A 19,016-nucleotide genomic window follows, 5' to 3' on the forward strand; every position below is an offset into this window, starting at 1 on the left:
GTCACAAGTTTTTCTCATATCAATAGCTAGATATTATTTGAAATGTCTCGTTTGAGTGAAACCAAGATAAATTCAGGGAAGTTAGTTTAAAGTCACCAAGACTAGAATGGTGAGTTAAAAAAAAAAAAAAAAGAGGGAATAAAAATGTGTTTCCATTTAGATGTGCATACACACTTTCCTGTAACTTGATGGAAACATTCACACTTGAATTTATTTTAGTTTGTAAGTCAAACAAAACGTCGTTTTATTTATTGCTTTTTTTTTGTTCTGTATGTACTGGCATCGTTATTAATTATTTATTAGTTAAATAGAATTTACTTTATAATTGCCAAGGTTTTATTCTGAGATTTTACTGAACAGGAGCATATCAATTAATTTGTTTTGCCTGTCTATATCATCTATATCATCTCTCTCTCTCTCTCTCTATATATATATATATATATATCATATATATATACACACACATATATATATGCATTACCGGAATCAAATTGATCAAGACGCCATAGGATCAATTGTTAAGGTAGCCAAACAAATTGCAGTATTTTCACGTGAGCGTAGACAATGCATTTTTCACAGAAATGTTATAATATGGTGAGTTTGATCTAAAAGCAGTTTAAATGTAAACAAAATCCGGCCTGGCACGGTGGCTCATGCCTGTAATCTCAGCACTTAGGGAGGCCGAGGTGGGTGGATCACGAAGTTAGGAGATCGAGACCATCCTGGCTAACGCGGTGAAACCCTGTCTCTACTAAAAATACAAAAAACTAGCCAGGCGTGGTGGCGGGCGCCTATAGTCCCAGCTACTGGGGAGGCTGAGGCAGGAGAATGGCGTGAACTCGGGAGGCGGAGCTTGCAGTGAACCGAGATCACGCCAGGGCACTCCAACCTGGGCGACAGAGCGAGACTCCGTTTCAAAAAAAAAAAAAATAATAAGTAAATAAATAAATAATAAGTAAATAAATGTAAACAAAATCCTTGGTATTAATTCAGTTGTAATCTGTTGATTTTCTCTATACTTGCTATGTGAATGTATTTTTTAATATAATACAGCTTCTGTGAAGCAAACTATGCTATTTTTATGCTTCATTTTAAATGTAAAATATTAACTTTCTTGCAAGCAATCACTGGTATGGGAGAACATTGGGGAACATATTGGAAGTTAACATAATTATATCAATAGTTCCCTAGTGGTCAAAAGCATTAGTACTCAAATTGCATTATGAATATGAAAATCCAGTAATTTTGATTTAGGTCATTTGTCACACTGGTATCGGAAATTGCAAGTCACTGCTGCTGTCTAAAATTTTGAATTTCATATGACTGGTGATTAAATTCAAAAGAACCTTCTGGTTCATCAACAATCTATCCAAACTGTGTAAGATCCATTCATAGGCACATTTCTTCTATGTTCTAATTTTATGTAAGTACTAACACACATTCCCCTTTCTATTCACATTATATTTTTGAGCAATGGAAATGCATTGGATGAAAAATAGTTCTGAAACTGATATGATCAAAAGTAATTATACTTGGGTAGAATGTGAATTTAGAATTAAACTTACATTCTGTTTGCACACCTAACTAGTGAATATTGCTCTATAGCAGAAGGATTATTACTTTTTTAAAGTGAGTTCAGATCATTATTTTCCACTGCAAGTTCAGATATTCAACTTGCAGCTGGATTTATATAGCGTGCAAACACTTGTACAGAACATTAAATTTGGACAGGTCATAAGTGCACAAATGCTGTTGCTAGATACTTATCTCTCGCTGACAAATAGGTGCAGTTCAATGAAATGGATATTAGAGTGTTATATTGCAGTATAATTTAACCACTCTAGTAAACACAAGGTAACTGTTAGTAGCATACTAAATATTGTTCTGAATTAGATCATTCTATTCAAATATAAACATATAAAGAAAATAAAATAAATGAAAAAATAATACATTTAAAAACTATTTTTAAATTGCTTTAAATGTTTCAAAAATGTTTTAAAAACTTTTTTTTTTAAAAAAGAAAAAACAATATTAGCTATAAAATGGTTTCAATTCAGGAACTTTCCTGTTCCATAACCTTGTCAAATTAAATGACCTCTCTAAGGTTCATTTACAGGATGGTTAGAAGTATTAAATTATAGTATTTTCATTAAACACTTAGTATCATGTTTAATATATAAAAGATACCACAACACAACTTAGAAAAGATATGTATTATTATAAAATATAACATTCTTTGGAACAGCAAATACTGTTTAGTGTTTTCAAGTTACCCTTCTGACCTCATTTTCTTTTTTATTTGTTTATTCACTTATTTATTTATTTTTTACTTGAAGTTATGGGATACATGTGTAAAACGCGCAGGCTTGTTAACATACGTACACATGTGCCGTAGTGGTTTGCTGCACCTTTCAACCCATCACCTAGGTTTTAAGCTCCGCGTGCATTAGGTATTTCTCCTGATGCTTCCCCACCCCTCGCACACCCTCCCTGCTGACAGGCCCCAGTGTGTGTTATTTCCCCCCCTGTGTCCATGTGTTCTCATTGTTCAACTCCCACTTATGAGTGAGAACATGTGGTGTTTGGTTTTCTGTTCCTGTGTTAGTTTGCTGAGGATGGATGGCTTCCAGCTTCATCTATGTCCTTGAAAAGAACATGATCTCATTCCTTTTTGTGACTGCCTAGTATTCCATGGTGTATATGTACCACATTTTCTTTACGTATGGCATTTAGTTTGGTTCTGTCTTTCTTATTGTGAATAGTGCTGCAATGAACATACGTGTGCATGTATCTTTATAACAGAATGATTTATATTCCTTTCAGTATATACCCAGTAATGGATTGCTGGGTCAAATGTTATTAACAGTTCTAGATCCTTGAGGAATTGCCACAGTGTGTTCCACAATGGCTCAACTAATTTACATTCCCACCAACAATATAAAAGTGTTCCTATTTCTCCACAGGCTTGCCAGCATCTACTGTTTCTTCACTTTTAATATCGCCATTCTGACTGGCGTGAGATGGTATCTCATTGTGGTTTTGATTTGCATTTCTCTAATGATCAGTGATGTTGAGTTTTTTTCCATATGTTTATTGGCCACCTAAATGTTTTCTTTCGAGAAGTGTCTGTTCGTATCTCTTGTCTACTTTTTGATGGGGTTGTTTGTTTGTTTCTTGTAAATTTGTTTATGTTTCTCAGAAATCCTGGATGTTAGGCCTTTGTCAGATGAATAGATTGCAAAAATTTTCTCCCATTCTGTAGGTTGCCTGTTTGTTCTGATGATAGTTTCTTTTGCTGTGCAGATGCTCTTTAGTTTAATTAGTTACCATTTGTCAATTTTTGCTTTTGTTGCAATTGCTTTTGGTGATTTCATCATAAAATCTTTGCCCATGCCTATGTCCTGAATGGCATTGCCTAGGTTTTCTTCTAAGGTTTTTATGGTTTTGAGTTTTACATTTAAGTCTTTAATCCCTCTTGAATTATAAGGAAAGGGTCCCGTTTCAGTTTTCTGCATATGACTAGCAAGTTTTCCCAGCATCATTTATTACATAAGGAATCCTTTCCTCATTACTTGTTTTTGTTAGGTTTTTGGAAGATAAAATGTGTGATGTTATTTCTGAGATCTTTATTCTGTTCCATTGGCCTATATGTCTGTTTTGGTGCCAGTACCATGCTGTTTCGGTTACTGCAGCCTTGTAGTATAGTTTGAAGTCAGGTAGTGTGATGCCTCCAGCTTTGTTCTTTTTGCTTAGGATTCTCTTGGCTATGCGGCCTCTCTTTTGGTTCCACATGCCTTTTAAAGTAGTTTATTCTAATTCTGTGAATAATGTCAATGGTAGTTTGATGGGAATAACATTGAATCTATAAATTACTTTGGGAAGTATGGCCATTTTCACGATATTGATTCTTCCTATCCATGAGGATGTAATATTTTTCCATTTATTTTTGTCTTCTCTTATTTCCTTGAGCAGTGGTTTCTGGTTCTCCTTGAAGAGGTTCTTCATGTCCCTTGTTAACTGTATTCCTTGGTATTTCATTCTCTTTGAAGCAATTGTGAATGGCAGTTCATTAATGATTTGGCTCTCTGCTTGTCTATTGTTGGTGTATAGGAATGCTTGTGAATTTTGCACATTGATTTTGTATCCTGAGACTTTGCTGAAGTTGCTTATCAGCTTAAGGAGTTTTTGCACTGAGATGATGGGTTTTTCTAAATATAGGATTATGTTATCTATAAACAGAGACAATTTACCTTCCTCTCTTCCTATGTGAATACTCTTTATTTATTTCCATTAAGCCAGTTTATTGAGAGTTTTTAGCATGAAGCCATGTTGAATTTTATCAAAGGCCTTTTCTGCATCTATTGAGATAATCACATGGTTTTTGTCATTGGCTCTGTTGGTGTGATGGATTACGGTTATTGATTTGTGTGTGTTGAACCAGCCTTGCATCCCAGGGATGAAGCCAACTTGATTGTGATGGATATGCTTTTTGATGTGCTGCTGGATTCAGTTTGCCAGTATTTCACTGAGGATTTTCACACTGATGTTCATCAGGGATATTGGCCTAAAGTTTTCTTTTTTTGTTATGTCTCTGCCAGGTTTTAGTATCAGGATGATGCTGGCCTGATAAAATGAGTTAGGAGTCCCTCGTTTTCAATTGTTAGGAATAGTTTCTGAAGGAGTGGTACCAACTCCTCTTAGTACCTCTGGTAGAATTTGGCTGTGTATCCATCTGGTCCTGGGTTTTTTTTTTTTTTTTGGTTGGTAGGCTAGTTAATATTACCTCAATTTCAGAACTTGTTACTGGCCTATTCAGAGATTCGACTTCTTCCTGGTTTAGTCTTGGGAGGGTGTATGTATCCAGAAATGTATCAATTTCTTCTAGATTTTCTACTTTATTTGCATAGAAGTGTTTGTAGTATTCTCTGTTTGTAGTTTGCATTTCTGTGGTGTCTATTTGATTTGTCTCTCTTTTCTTCTATTAGTCTAGTAGTGGTCTATTTTATTAATTTGTTTTTTGTTGTTGTTTTTAAAAAAAAGGCTTCTGGATTCGTTGATTTTTTGAAGGGTTTTTTGTGTCTCTATCTCCTTCAGTTCCACTCTATTCCTAGTTGTTTCTTGTCTTCTGCTAGCTTTTGGATTTGTTTGCTCCTGCTTCTCTAGTTCTTTTCATTGTGATGTTAGCGTTTCGATTTGAGGTCTTTCCAGCTTTCTGATGTGGGCATGTAGTGCTATAAATTTCCCTCTTAACATTGTTTTAGCTGTGTCCCAGAGATTTTGGTACATTGTCTCTTTGTTCTCATTGGTTTCAAAGAACTTCTTGATTTCTGCCTTAATTTGATAATTTACCCAAGAGTCATTCAGAAGCACATTGTTCAATTTCCATGTAGCTACGTGGTTTTGATTGAGTTTCTTAATTGAGAGTTATAATTTGATTGCACTGTGGTCTGAGAGACTGTTTGTCAAGATTTCCATTCTTTTACATTTGCTGAGGAGTGTTTTACCTCCAGTTATGTGTCTGACCACATTTTCTATCAGTGCCCATCTCCCTCACTTCCACTACAGCCATAGTGGATCTCCTTGCTTATTGGACACTTCAGGCTTGCACTTTCCACAGGATCTTTGAGTTTACTGCTCTCTCTTCATATAGCCAGATGGCTCACTTTTTCACTCCTTTCAGATTTGTGCTCAATTCACACGCTAGCAATAAGACCTCTCTGACTATATACCCTGCTTAAAACACTCACAAACCCTATATAAAATAGCAATATTCCCACACTTAGCACTTATAGTCTCTGTTATCCTGCTTATTTTTTCTTTTTAGCCATTTTCACTATTTTCTCTACAATTACTTATTAATTTGTTTGTTATCCTGTTATCCCATTTCTTACTCTAACTAAAAGGTAAATTCTGTGAGGGTAAGAAAGTTGTCCCTTTTCTTAATGCCCTGTCCCTGGTACTTACAACAGCATATGCTAAAATCAAAAATATTATTTGTAAATGAATGAATGACTTAAGAATAAATGTATTTTCAATTTTTAAATATTAATTACAGTTTAATATACTACTTAACCATATGATCTAGTTTCTACATTTTAATCTAGAGCAATATAAATCTAGATTCTTTTGGCTCTGGAGTAGATTTTCACATTTATATCAATTAATTAATTTCAGGTTGGCCTTAAATAACTATTTTCCTTTTATTTCATGTATACACATTATGTCTGTGGGCTTTGTCCCATCAATAAATAGATATCAATTTGCTCCATTGCAAGGTAATAATAGTTATTGATCTCTGGTCTCCATCTTAAATAAAAACTAAAGCTAGCTGCTCAGAAAAAAAAATCTTTAAAGTGTGACACACTCAATTCACACAGTATTTATCAAGTACCTACCATATGTGCAATAGCTCTCAGTGTTACAGTGAAAATTAAGATAAAAACAAATGTCATTTCCTTGAGAATGTTTAATATTTTAGGCAATGTAAAATGGACCTAATAACTTTAAAAAGGATGGAATATGATGAGTAAAATAAAAGAAGTAAAAATAAGAACCTTGAAGAGCTATATCTTATGTGTTAGAAATATTGCCATTAAGAATAGGAATTAGGCCTTTTCTCATAAGTAAAACAGTTTTACTTTACATAATTAATTGCTTAAAACATTTCTAGTCATCTCAAAAGCAGAAATATGAATTATATGAACCATAAACTTCACAATAAAGTTTTACATTTAAAAACAAATCAAAGCTAGACCTATTGTTTTCTTAAAAGTAAGTGCATGAGTATAAATTAAAATATTCATCTTAGGATTCATCAGGTATGAGAGAATTTTAGTACCAAAGATTGTTCTTGGAGAATATATATTATCAAGTGCATTATTAACAAATTAACAACTTCTCCTATCTTTTCCTGATGTATTTCTTATTTATACTAAATATATTGACAGGATAAGCACACTGGGAGTCTCACTAAGTTAAACATAAATGTCAGCTACTCAACAGAAGCACTTTTCTGGGGCTGTTGGTAATTTCAAGGTAGAAGAGTCAGTCCTTATATTAAAACTAGATGATCTAAACTGAAGGGCTGTATCAATGAAAACACATAACATCAGAAAAAGACGTTTATCAGTTACATAACCAATCGTCACAGAAACATATTGCTTAAAAGTAAATTTAAGAATATTTGAAAGATTTTTTATTTATTACAAATATCAAACACATTTATTATTTGAATTTTTGTGGTCTCAGTAAATATGACTAATGCAACAAAGTCTTTGAGACTTTTAAAATTAATTCCAATAGGGTATATTCTTTAGCTTGAAAAGAACACCATGGTGTTTTAACTGAAAATACCAAATAATTTCCAAAATTCTTATTACTCCTGAAAATGACTTAGATTTGTTCTAAGTAAATTTCATACAGAAGGTGTCATCTAAATTAATATTCACAAATATACTATAAATGAAAGGACATTTGCTGTAAGTTAAGAAATTCTTAAAAGATAAATGCGTAAAACAAATATTGATTATAAAAGGCAATTCAAGCCATCTCTTAAGTTATTACTTGTTTATTTTTAATCTACCAATGTATGTCCTCTTCCTTAGAGTACATGAGCATTAACCAATAATTGCGTTTATTTTTCTCAATATGAGGGAAACACATGCTCACTCCCAACCATCATTTTTTTAAAATAAAAAGTGTGATATTACCTAAAATTTATTAATGAAAGCATATATTTGAGAATATTGTTAAAAGTAAAAGACTCATTCGTTAAGATAAGCTTCTGACCATTTCCTTATTCAAAAATAATATCTTCCCTGACTATTAGAAATTACACTAATTTCCCTTGTTATGCAATGACATCAACCACACCCCTTTAGTAAAATTATATACCACAATGTGCTATTATTAATTATTTGATTGTGTTAATGTGATTTCACAAGACGATAATTTCTTTAAAACCTGCACAGTGTTATAAACATATGTCTCAATTGCTCAGGCAATTATACAGCAACAATTTTATATCATTTCTTTCATGGGATTTGCTAGAAGATAGAAATTATATAATATGTTACATATAACTAATAATATATAATATATAACATATAATATATGTAACATATATATTATATGTTATGTACATATATTATATACATATGTTATATTACATATATTATATATATATTATATATATATAGTTCCTTCCTCTCAGTGATCCTCAAAATTAAAACACAGGTGTCTTCTCTGTTCCTTGAACAGCTAGGGTCTTTCCCGTCTCAAGATCGCTATACTGGCTGTTCCTGCTTCTAGGAATGCTCTGATTGGAATCCCATTACGTCTTCCACATTCCTACCTTTTGCTCCTAGAACGTATCTTCAACAAGGTCTTTTCTGATCATTTCATTCAAATTAACTCTTTCAACCCACCTCGCCTAGTTACATATTTTATCATATGCTGCCCTATTTATTTATTTCAAGTCACTTCTGAAAACCTGCAATTATTTTCTTAATTCGCTTAGCCCTTCCTTCTCTATTAGAATTTACTTGTGGAGGGGAAAGGGGAGTTATTCCTCCTACAAGCAAACTTTGTTAGCGAGAACATACATTTCTTAACTTGTCACTTTATTATCTTCCTCAGAATCACCGCGTTCACTTAATAAATGTTTGTAAATGAATAGATACACACATTTGTTCACAGTATGAGGAAAAATAAGTTCAAGTTACTCTAAAGAGGAAAGCCAGATAACATTTTATAGATTTGATGACATTTAAGCTGGTTGTTACAGAGCGAATGGAATCTTTCCAGTTGAATGAAAATCGTTCACCATTTCACCTAAGTAAAGATAAAACTGTATTTAGTGACAGTTCACTTGTTTTCCGTTATTAACATATTAGGTTTTTAAGGATTTGTTATCTAAAAAAATACAAATAAATAATTTATTCCATAAGACCGAATTGTTTCTGGGTCTTGGAAAAAAAAAATGAAACTAGACTGCAAGTTCAAAATTTATAATTTGTTACTGAAATTATTTTAAGATTTTTTGGTATGCCATATTATTTACTATCCATCATAAAACTATTTTTTAAGTGACATAAGTCTAGTGTAAGCAACTTTCTTGATGAAGATTCCTGTTGTGACATTACTCTTTATGAGGAAGAAAAATTTCCTTACATAACATTGTCTTTACTCTGCTGCCATCAGACATATTGGGTGGGAAATGTCATTAGGTTTTCTTGCCAAATCTAATTACTGGTAGTGAGTAAGTGTCAGGCAGAATAGCAAACATACCAGTTATCAGTACGGCCTAATATCAACCCAAAGTAAAGGCAGGCAGCTTTCAACAGCAGTCCTAGGTAACAGGTTTTGCCTGGCGAAATCTGATGTCTTATTCTGTCCCACCACCATTGCCATTGAACCTACTAGTGAAAATAACAACAGAATGTTTAACTTCTGCTTCATTCTGCCAATAATAAAGTAATTATAGGACTTGTAGTTTTCTCCTTTTTTAGAAAAAGTGTAATTGAAAAACAAATGTTTCTGTTTTTGGACTTCTAACTTGAGTATATCTATGTCTATATTGATCTGTATCAAGAACTCTAAGCCAATATAATTTTTAAAAACCAACTCTTATTGCACCTGAAAAGCAGCATTTGGTAGTATAACATATGCTGTCCATAGTGAGGTTTTTTCCTACCTTAAAATATTTCTTTCATAAACATGTTTTCATCTAGAGTTAAGTTTAAATTAGAGTAGATGTTAATATGTTAGGAAATATGTCCAAGTTCTAAGGATATACATGAAGTGAAACCACAAAAGGAATGGTCTTATTTTACTAGAAAGAAAATGACCCCATTTACATAAGATGCAGGGCTAGCCAGCGTTTCCATGGATAGCAGTACTTGCACTGAACCATGAAGCTATTTTGCTAGGGATGTGCCTTTGGCTTCTTTCTTAGATGTACTTCTGAGCTTAGCACACTGGCCTACAGATTCATCAACATTTAATGGTAACAGACATACTCTGGATCCAGCAATTGCATTTTGCCCAGTACCTGCTTCTCCAAGGGAGAGAAGAATTAGAAAGCCAATATATATAAGTGGGCTTTCTGCCTCAGGAAAAAAAAAAATGTGATTTTTGGTAGAGAAGATTTGCATTCATGTTTTATTATTAGATAATCTAATAACACAAACTGTTAAATAGAAATAATGTCAGGCCACAGTGAAAGGCAGTAAAGCCATTTTTATTCAGTACTATTGCAATGGGAGTATAGAACTGAGTTCAATTTCAAATACAGCCAGAACATGTAGGGATTTAGAGCCAAAGATCAGAGGAGGGGGATAAGTCAATGGAAAATTATTAAGAGGTGACATTAAGGGTAGGGAGATTCTTGTTAAACTGATTCAACAGGATTATTGCTAAAGGCAGATCATGACGAATCAGATTTCAAAGCCAGGGAATGAGAAACTTGAACAGATGTCAAGGCAAATCATATATGAAGGGTGGAGGGATTCTTATTATTAACACATTTACGTAACAGGATTCTTTTCAAAGCTGGACTATGCAGGCTAAGGATAAAGATCAAGGATGAGTCCTAGTAGAAAGTGGACTCATAGGAGCCTGTCTAAAGTTTGGTCAAGAGAGTCTTTATAAAAACTCACATCTCAAAGTTAACATATCCAGACTGAAAGTCTTTTTTTTCCCCTTCCAAATCTGATTATTTCCCAGCCTCTCTCTTATCAAAGGAAACTATTGACCACCTAGCTGTCTGTATAAAAATCTCCAAAGTCTGATTCATCAGGAAATCTTGATAGTTCCACTGCACAAACATATTTTGAACCTTCTATCATCACTGAAATATTACATCTAAAAGGGCCTTTTTTTTTTTTTTTTTTTTTTTTCTCTAGACAGGGTTGTATTCTGTCACCCAGGCCAAGTACAGGGACATGATTACAGCTCGCTGCAGCCTCAACCTCCCAGGCTCAAATGAGCTTCCTGCCTCAGTTTCCTGAATAGTTGGGACTACAGGCAAATACTACCACACCTGGCTAATTTTTATCTTTTTCTATTTTTTTTTTTAGAGACGCGGTCTAACTATGTTGCCCAAGCTAGTCTCCTCGAGTCAAGCTCTCCTCCTTCCTCAGCCTCACAAAGTGCTGAGATTACAGGCATGAGCCATAGCACCCACCTGGGTCTTGCATAATTTGACTCTGGCCTACCCTCCAACATCAACTCCTACAATTCTCTTCCTCACTATTCTCTGGACATGCCAGTTTCATATTCATGAATAGTCAATGAATTTGAAATCTTCAACTACAACTGTGAATTTGCCTATTTCTCTTTTCAGCTCTATTGGTTTTTGCTTCATATATTTTGAAGCTTTACTTTTTTAGTGTGTACACTTTTATGTCTTCTTGCTGGTTGAACTTTTATCTTATGTCACGCCTCTTCTTGTCTCTAGTAATTGTCGTTAAAGTCTAATGTTTCAGATACTAATATAGCCAGTGTATTGGTTTTAAAATTACTATCGCATGGTATATATTTTCTTCATATTTTTATTTGCAATGTACTAATGTCAATAAATCTGAAGTGAGTTTCTTTTAAGCTGCATATATGGGTAAATTTTTAAATCCAGTATTTGTTTTTTGATTGCAGTATTCAAATCAATTACATTTAAAGTAATTATTGATATTCTAGTACTAACCTATGATATTTTACTATTGATTTTCTGTGTGTTTCTCTGCTTCTCTTTTCTGGTATTCCTGTGTGTTATTTGGGCAATTTTTTAAAGATTCCACCTGATTTATGCGTAATGTTTCTGAGTGTTGTTTTTGTATTGTTTTGTTGTTTCCCTTTACCTATGAGTCAAATTCTATTAGTTCCCTTCATTCCTGGGGCATAGTGTCACCATATATATAGTTCACTATTGACTGTACTTTTCTTTCAGCATTTGGAAAGTTTTGTGCCAATTTCTTCTGGCTTCTGTAGTTTCAGATGTGGAACTTTCTAGCATTCAAATTGATGTTCTCCTATAGGTAGTGAGTCATTTTTCTTTGGTTGCTTTCAAGTTTTGTTTTGCTTTTTTTTCTGTTTCAGTCTCAGAAGTGTAATTATAATGTGTCTTGGCATAAATTTATTTGGAATTACCTTGTTTATGGTTTGTTTTGCTTCTAGAATTGTAAGTTTCTGTCTTTTGTGAAATTTGGAAACTTTTCAGCTATTATTTTCTCAAATAATCTTTCAATCTCCCTCCTTTTCTTCTGAAACTGTGGTGATAGAAATATAGATGGTGCCTGATTTATGATGGTTCTACTTATAATTTTTTGACCCTACAGTGATGTGAAAACAATACACATTTAGTAGAACTGTACTTCTCTTGCAATGCTGAGCAGTGGCAGCAAGACACAGCCCCCAGACAGCCATGCATTTTCTACTTATAATATGTATAACAAAATGGGGTTATTGGGACATAACTCCATATCCATTCTGGCAAGGAGAGTATGTATTGTATATCTTATTGTTGTCCCACAGATTCCCAAAATCTTGTTTAATTTTTTTCTTTCTCTTCATTATTTAGATTGGGTGAATTGTGTTTATCTGTCCTAAAATTCAGTGATTCTGTCTTCTATCATCTCTACTATTGAGCCCATCTGTTCAGTTTGTTTCCTTTTTTGTGTTTTATGTTTTTCACTTCCCTAATCCACTGTTTCTTTTTTCAATTTATTAACTGTGTCTTTTAAAGAAGTTTTAAGTTTACAAAAGAATTGAGCAGAAAATTCAGAAAGCCTCTATAGTCCTCACCTGCTGGACCACACACAGTGTCCTCTGTATTAACATCTTGCATTAATGTAGTATTTTGTGTATAGTCGATTGACCAATATTGATACATTATTAACTAAAGTCCATAGCTTGCATTAGGATTTATGCATTGTGTTGTACATTCTATGGGTTTTGACAAATGTAGAATGACCCATGTCCACAATTATAGTATCACGTGGAAGAATTTTACTATCTAAAAATCCCTTGTGCTTCATCTTTTCATCCCTCTTTTCTCAAGAATCCCTGGAAAGTACTGGTCATTTTAATTTTGGCTTAGTTTTCCTCTTACCAGAATGTAATATAGTTGGAATTATACAGTATGTGGCCTTTTCAGGATGGTTTATGTCACTTAGCATTATGCTGTTAACCTTTCATCCATGACTTTCCACAGTTGATAGCTGTCTTAGTTGTCAGGCTGCTATAACAAAATACCCTAAAATGAGTAACTTATGAACAATAGAAATTAACTTCCCACAGTTCTGGAGACTGGGAAGTCTAAATCAAGGCATCAGCAGATCTGATGTCTGTCGAGGAACTGCTTGCCCATATATGGCTGACTTTTTACGGTGACTTCACATGGCAGAAGGGGAAAGGCATCTCTCTGGAGACTCTTTTATAAGGGCACTAGCCCCATGAACCTTTATGGCCTAATTGTCTCCCAAAGGTCGCGCATCCTAATAAAATGACATTGGTGATTAGGTTTCAGCATGTACATTTTGGGGAGACCCAAACTTTCAGATAATAGCAATAGTTCTTTCTTTTTATTGCTAAATAAATAGTCTAGGCTATGGATGTAAAAATGTTTATCCATTTACTCATTGAAGGAGATCTTGGTTGCTTCCATATTTTGGCAATTACTAATTAAACTGTCATAAATATTCATGTGCAGGTTTTTGTGTGGACAGAGTTTTAAGCTCATTTGGGTAAATACTAAGGGGCATAATTGCTGGACTTTATAGTAAGAGTATCTTCGGTTTTGTTAGAAACTGCCAAACTGTTTTCTGAGGTAGCTATACCATTTTGCATTTCAAACAGCAATGAATGAGAGATCCTGTTTTCCACATCTTTGCTAGCATTTGGTTTTCTCAGTTGTTTGAAGTTTGGCCATTCTAATTTGTATATTGTGGTATTCTGTTGTTGTTTTAAATTTGAAATCCCCTAATTAAATATGATGTAGAGCAAATATGCTTATTTGTCATCTGTCTATCTTCTTCGGTGATGTGCCTATTTAGACCTTTTGACAATTTTTTAATTGAGTTGATTGTTTTCTTCTTGTTGAGCTTTAAGTGTTCTTTGTATATTTTTATATACCAGCCCTTTTTCAGATATGTGTTTTGTAAAAATTTTCTGCAATGTGTGTTTTATAAATATTTCATTCTCTTAGGGTTCTTAAAAAGCACAAAAAACACAATTCACCCAATTAAAGTATACACAATTTAATAGTTTTTAGTATAGTCACAGAATGGTGCATTCATCATGGTAATGGATTTTAAGATATTTTCATTATTCCCTGAAAGAAACCCTGTACTCTTCAGCCATTGCTCCCTAAGTACCTCATCCCCCTCAATCTTAGCAGACAGTCTTACTGTCTGCCTACACAGATTTGAATATTCTGACCATTTTATATAAATGGAAATCTATAATATATAGTTTATCATTACTGGCTTCTTTCACTTAGCATATGTTTTCAAGGTACATCCATGTTGAAGCATATATCAGTACTTCATTTCTCTTCATAGAAAATGAAAATGAATATCTTTTTACAATGTTTTATTGTATGCACTTTTGTTTCTGTTTATAGTTTTGTTTCTTTGTTGAGATTTTCTATTTTTAAATTTCCTTCAAGATAATTTTTAATTAATTTTTGAAACTTTGTTTTGGTGGCTGCGTTAATATCCTTGTCAAATAGTTCTAATATCTGATTTATCTCATTGTTGGTATTTTCTCATTCAAGTTGTAATTTCCTTGGTTCTTTTTATGACCCTGACTATAATTGTACCTGGATATTTTGTCTATTAGGTTAGGACACTCCAATTTCTATTTAAATCTTTTATTTTAATAGGCATTCACCCTGCTTAAGTTTAGCATACAGGTCTTGGCCTCATTCTGTGGTCTGTGATTGCAATGACAGTTTGAATTTTAGAGGCTTTGCAGTGATCTGCTTGGTTTATCTGATGTCACAGGGTTTCCATGTGTCCCTGCTGGTGCTGTTTGGCTTATGGGACATAACAGACTTCCCCAGGTTGGGCCATTCGGCATCTCCTGAGGATAAAGTGGCGTCTCCAGAATATAAAGTCTCTTTGTTGTGCCTCGTTGTGGCTAGGTGCTTTTTACCAGTTGTGTCCATCTGCCTCAGTGTGTGCCAGTGTGGAAAGAGAATCTCAGGTCTATTAGGACGAAGAATACTCCTAGACCAAACCACTTGTTACAATGGGATCCCCCAAATGTGTCCCTTGTCTTCCTTTTTGTAGTGTCTCTGCAGAGGATAATTTCAAGTCCAGAGGGACAAGGAAGACTTCTTGTGATGAGTTCTCAAGCCTGCATGGAAAACAAAATACTTCTTCTGGCTGCTATTGTTACTGGGGCTCCTGATCAGTCCCCCTTGTCAGTCTACCATGCATGCTTGTTGTTTCCAACTGGGCTCTCATTTTGTTGTGGGGGGCGACTGGAACTGCCTGGGCTGCCTTCTATTGATAAATTTTTTTTTTATTATCTTTATTATTATACTTTAGGTTTTACGGTACATGTGCGCAATGTGCAGGTAAGTTACATATGTATACATGTGCCATGCTGGTGCGCTGCACCCACTAACTCGTCATCTAGCATTAGGTATATCTCCCAGTGCTCTCCCTCTCCCCTCCCCGCACCCCACAACAGTCCCCGAAGTGTGATGTTCCCCTTCCTGTGTCCATGTGTTCTCATTGTTCAAGTCCCACCTATGAGTGAGAATATGCGGTGTTTGGTTTTCTGTTCTTGCGATAGTTTACTGAGAATGAGGATTTCCAATTTCATCCATGTCCCTACAAAGGACATGAACTCATCATTTTTTATGGCTGCATAGTATTCCATGGTGTATATGTGCCACATTTTCTTAATCCAGTCTATCACTGTTGGACATTTGGGTTGGTTCCAAGTCTTTGCTATTGTGAATAATGCCACAATAAACATACTTGTGCATGTGTCTTTATAGCAGCATGATTTATAGTCCTTTGGGTATATACCCAGTAATGGGATGGCTGGGTCAAATGGAATTTCTAGTTCTAGATCCCTGAGGAATCGCCACACTGACTTCCACAAGGGTTGAACTAGTTTACAGTCCCACCAACAGTGTAAAAGTGTTCCTATTTCGATAAATTGAGGGTAACTTAGTCTGGGTCAACTTCTTCCATGGGATGTTTGCAAGTAAGATGGCCCAGAGACTGTGCTCTTTTTCTAGTCAAACCAGTTTTCCTTCTGTTTTAGTCAGTTTTTGTATCACTGTAAAGGAATAACTGAGACTGGGTAACTTATAAGGAAAAGAATTTTAATTTGCTCATGGTTCTGGAGGCTGTACATGGAAGCATGGTGCTGGCATCTGCTTCTGGTGAGAGCCCCAGGAAGCTTATGATCGTGGCAAAAGATGATAGGAGCCAATGTGTCACATGGTGACAGTGGAAGCAAGAGAGAGAGTAAGGAGGTGCCAAACACCTTTTAAAAATCAGCTCTGGTGAGAACTCACTCACTGTCTCCAGGACAGCACCAAGCCATTCATGAGGGATCCACCCTATTACCCAAACACCTCCCACCAGGTCCCACCTCCAACATTCAGGGTTATATTTCAACATGAGATTTGGAGGGGACAAACACCCAAACTGTATCATCTTCTTAGTACCTTTCAGTGATCTCTTTGATTACCTCCTGTATTGTTTCCAGGGTCTGTAGTCTAGCAGGAAGGAACAAAAAGAAACTGGCCTACCCTTGTCTAAACTAGAAGTCCCCTTAACTGTAATTTTAATTTTTCACTTATCTTCTTATTTCTATGCACATGCTAAAAAATGAAAGACATACAAATACAACAGAGGTGCTAATTTTTAATTTACTGGCATTACTTGTCTCTCAGATCTTATGAAATTACTAGATATTCCTTCATTAATAAATTAATTATAGGCTGGGCACGGTGGCTCACACCTGTAATCTCAGCATTTTGGGAGACCAAGGCAGGTGGATCACCTGAGGTCAGGAGTACAAGACCAGCCTGACCAATATGGAGAAACCCCGTCTCTACTGAAAATACAAAATTAGCCAGGCATGGTGGCACATGCCTATAATCCCAGCTACTCGGGAGGCTGATTCAACGGGAAAATCACTTGAACCCGGGAGATAGAGGTTGCGGTGAGTTGAGATTGCACCATTGCACTGGGCAACGAAAGCGAAATTCCGTCTCAAAATAATAATAATGATAATAATGAATTAATTGTTTTACATACTTGCTGGTGAAAAGAAAAAAAAACACATACTTGGATAAATTGATGTAACAAGTAAATTAACAAGAGACTTCCCTCTGTATTTTGCTCATGGTATTGTAATTTATATTTATACAAATTTGAGATTTCAACATAAAAAGTGCACAATTTAAAGTTTCACAGTTGAAAGTTTAATGCAACAGGAGAGTTAAAGTGCAAGGGTTTCTATTAATAATGCTGATTCTTCTGCTGCCTTTTGAATACATAGAGTACTATTTAATGGTTTTTGTAGGGAGCCCCTTAGCACAAAGATCTTTATCCCAAAAGTACAGAAGTGAACTCTTTTTATAAATATTTGAACTTCTAACTCACCCAGAGTTCATGTAAAACAAAAGCATAGATACCATGTCTACATTTGTTAATGGAGATACCATTAACAAATCTGTTTTATGTATGCGAGCTATCCTCAGATATCTAGTGTGGATTTTAAGACAATTGTCTAATTGGGTCCCTGACTCTAAGAACACAAATATTAATGTCTTACTTTTTCTTTTTAAATAATATCAAAATACTTTATTTTGTAAAGTGGCATCTTACTTAGACTCTGCCAAACAAGTTAGGATCACTTTAAAATACATAACATTAAAAAAAGATGTCATTCCCTCAGTTCAAATAAAATTAAGTTTCAGCCTGAGTAAGCTCTGAAATAGAAACATCAACTGAATGAACTTCCTGTCCTTAGAGAGTTTACCATCTCAATTCTTAGTTCAGTAGGGAAAGTAAATGTGGGAACAGATCATTAAAACACAGTGTAATAAAAACCAAGATAGAAGAAAAAAGATCAGACTTCTCAATTTCCAAGACACAGGACAAATACAAGAATAAATACGACAGAACAAACAAAAATATGTTCATTTTTGCCCATTATCTCGATACGTATACCTTAAATAACAGTGGCATAAACACAAGAATGAAGGAGAGCTAAACTTCAGGTTAAGTTTAGAAAATGCCTCTTTCCAGAAGTTTTTCATTGTGAACTTCTATGATGTGGGTTTTTGCAATCTTAACTCTAAAAGTTGTTAAGAATTTTGAAAACTTTCGGTAAAAAGCAGTATGTATTGAGAGAGTTCTTTCTTCCTGAGAAGTAAGTTGTGACTCTGGAGAGCTAGATTAAATCACAATTTAGACTGGAAGAGATTAATGAATGTATTTTATGATGGGAATATACTTAGATCTACGTTTAAGTAATTCTACAAAGACTTAAGGGGGGATTCTCTGAAAAGCCATCTAGAATATTCTTTCTAGTGAAAAAATGTAGAAAAAGATGAAGAAACTCTCAACAGACTCTCTTTGCAAGATTAACTTTTTAGTTGATGTATTAGGCAAAATTCTAATATGGGTTCCATGTTCTCCAGCACCTGGTGGATTTCCTATAAATACTCTCACCTTGAGTGTAGGTGGGACATGTGACTCACATCTAATAAAATATGACAAAGGAGATAATCCCTTTGGTTAGGTTATATATAATTATATCTATATATGCATTAGATAGACTTTCCTACTTGCCTTGAAGAAGAAAGATGCTGTAATATGAACAGCCCATGGAGAGGACAACATGACAGGAAACTACATCTGTGAGCTGAGACATTTTATTTTAGTCCTACAATGGCAAGGATCTGAAATCTGCCAATAATCATGTGAATTTGAAAAATAATTATTTATTCAAGCTGTCCCAAGACTCTTGATGCATAGAAACTG

This window comes from Pongo pygmaeus, chromosome 14 (genome assembly GCF_028885625.2).
Source record: "Pongo pygmaeus isolate AG05252 chromosome 14, NHGRI_mPonPyg2-v2.0_pri, whole genome shotgun sequence".
NCBI lineage: Eukaryota > Metazoa > Chordata > Mammalia > Primates > Hominidae > Pongo > Pongo pygmaeus.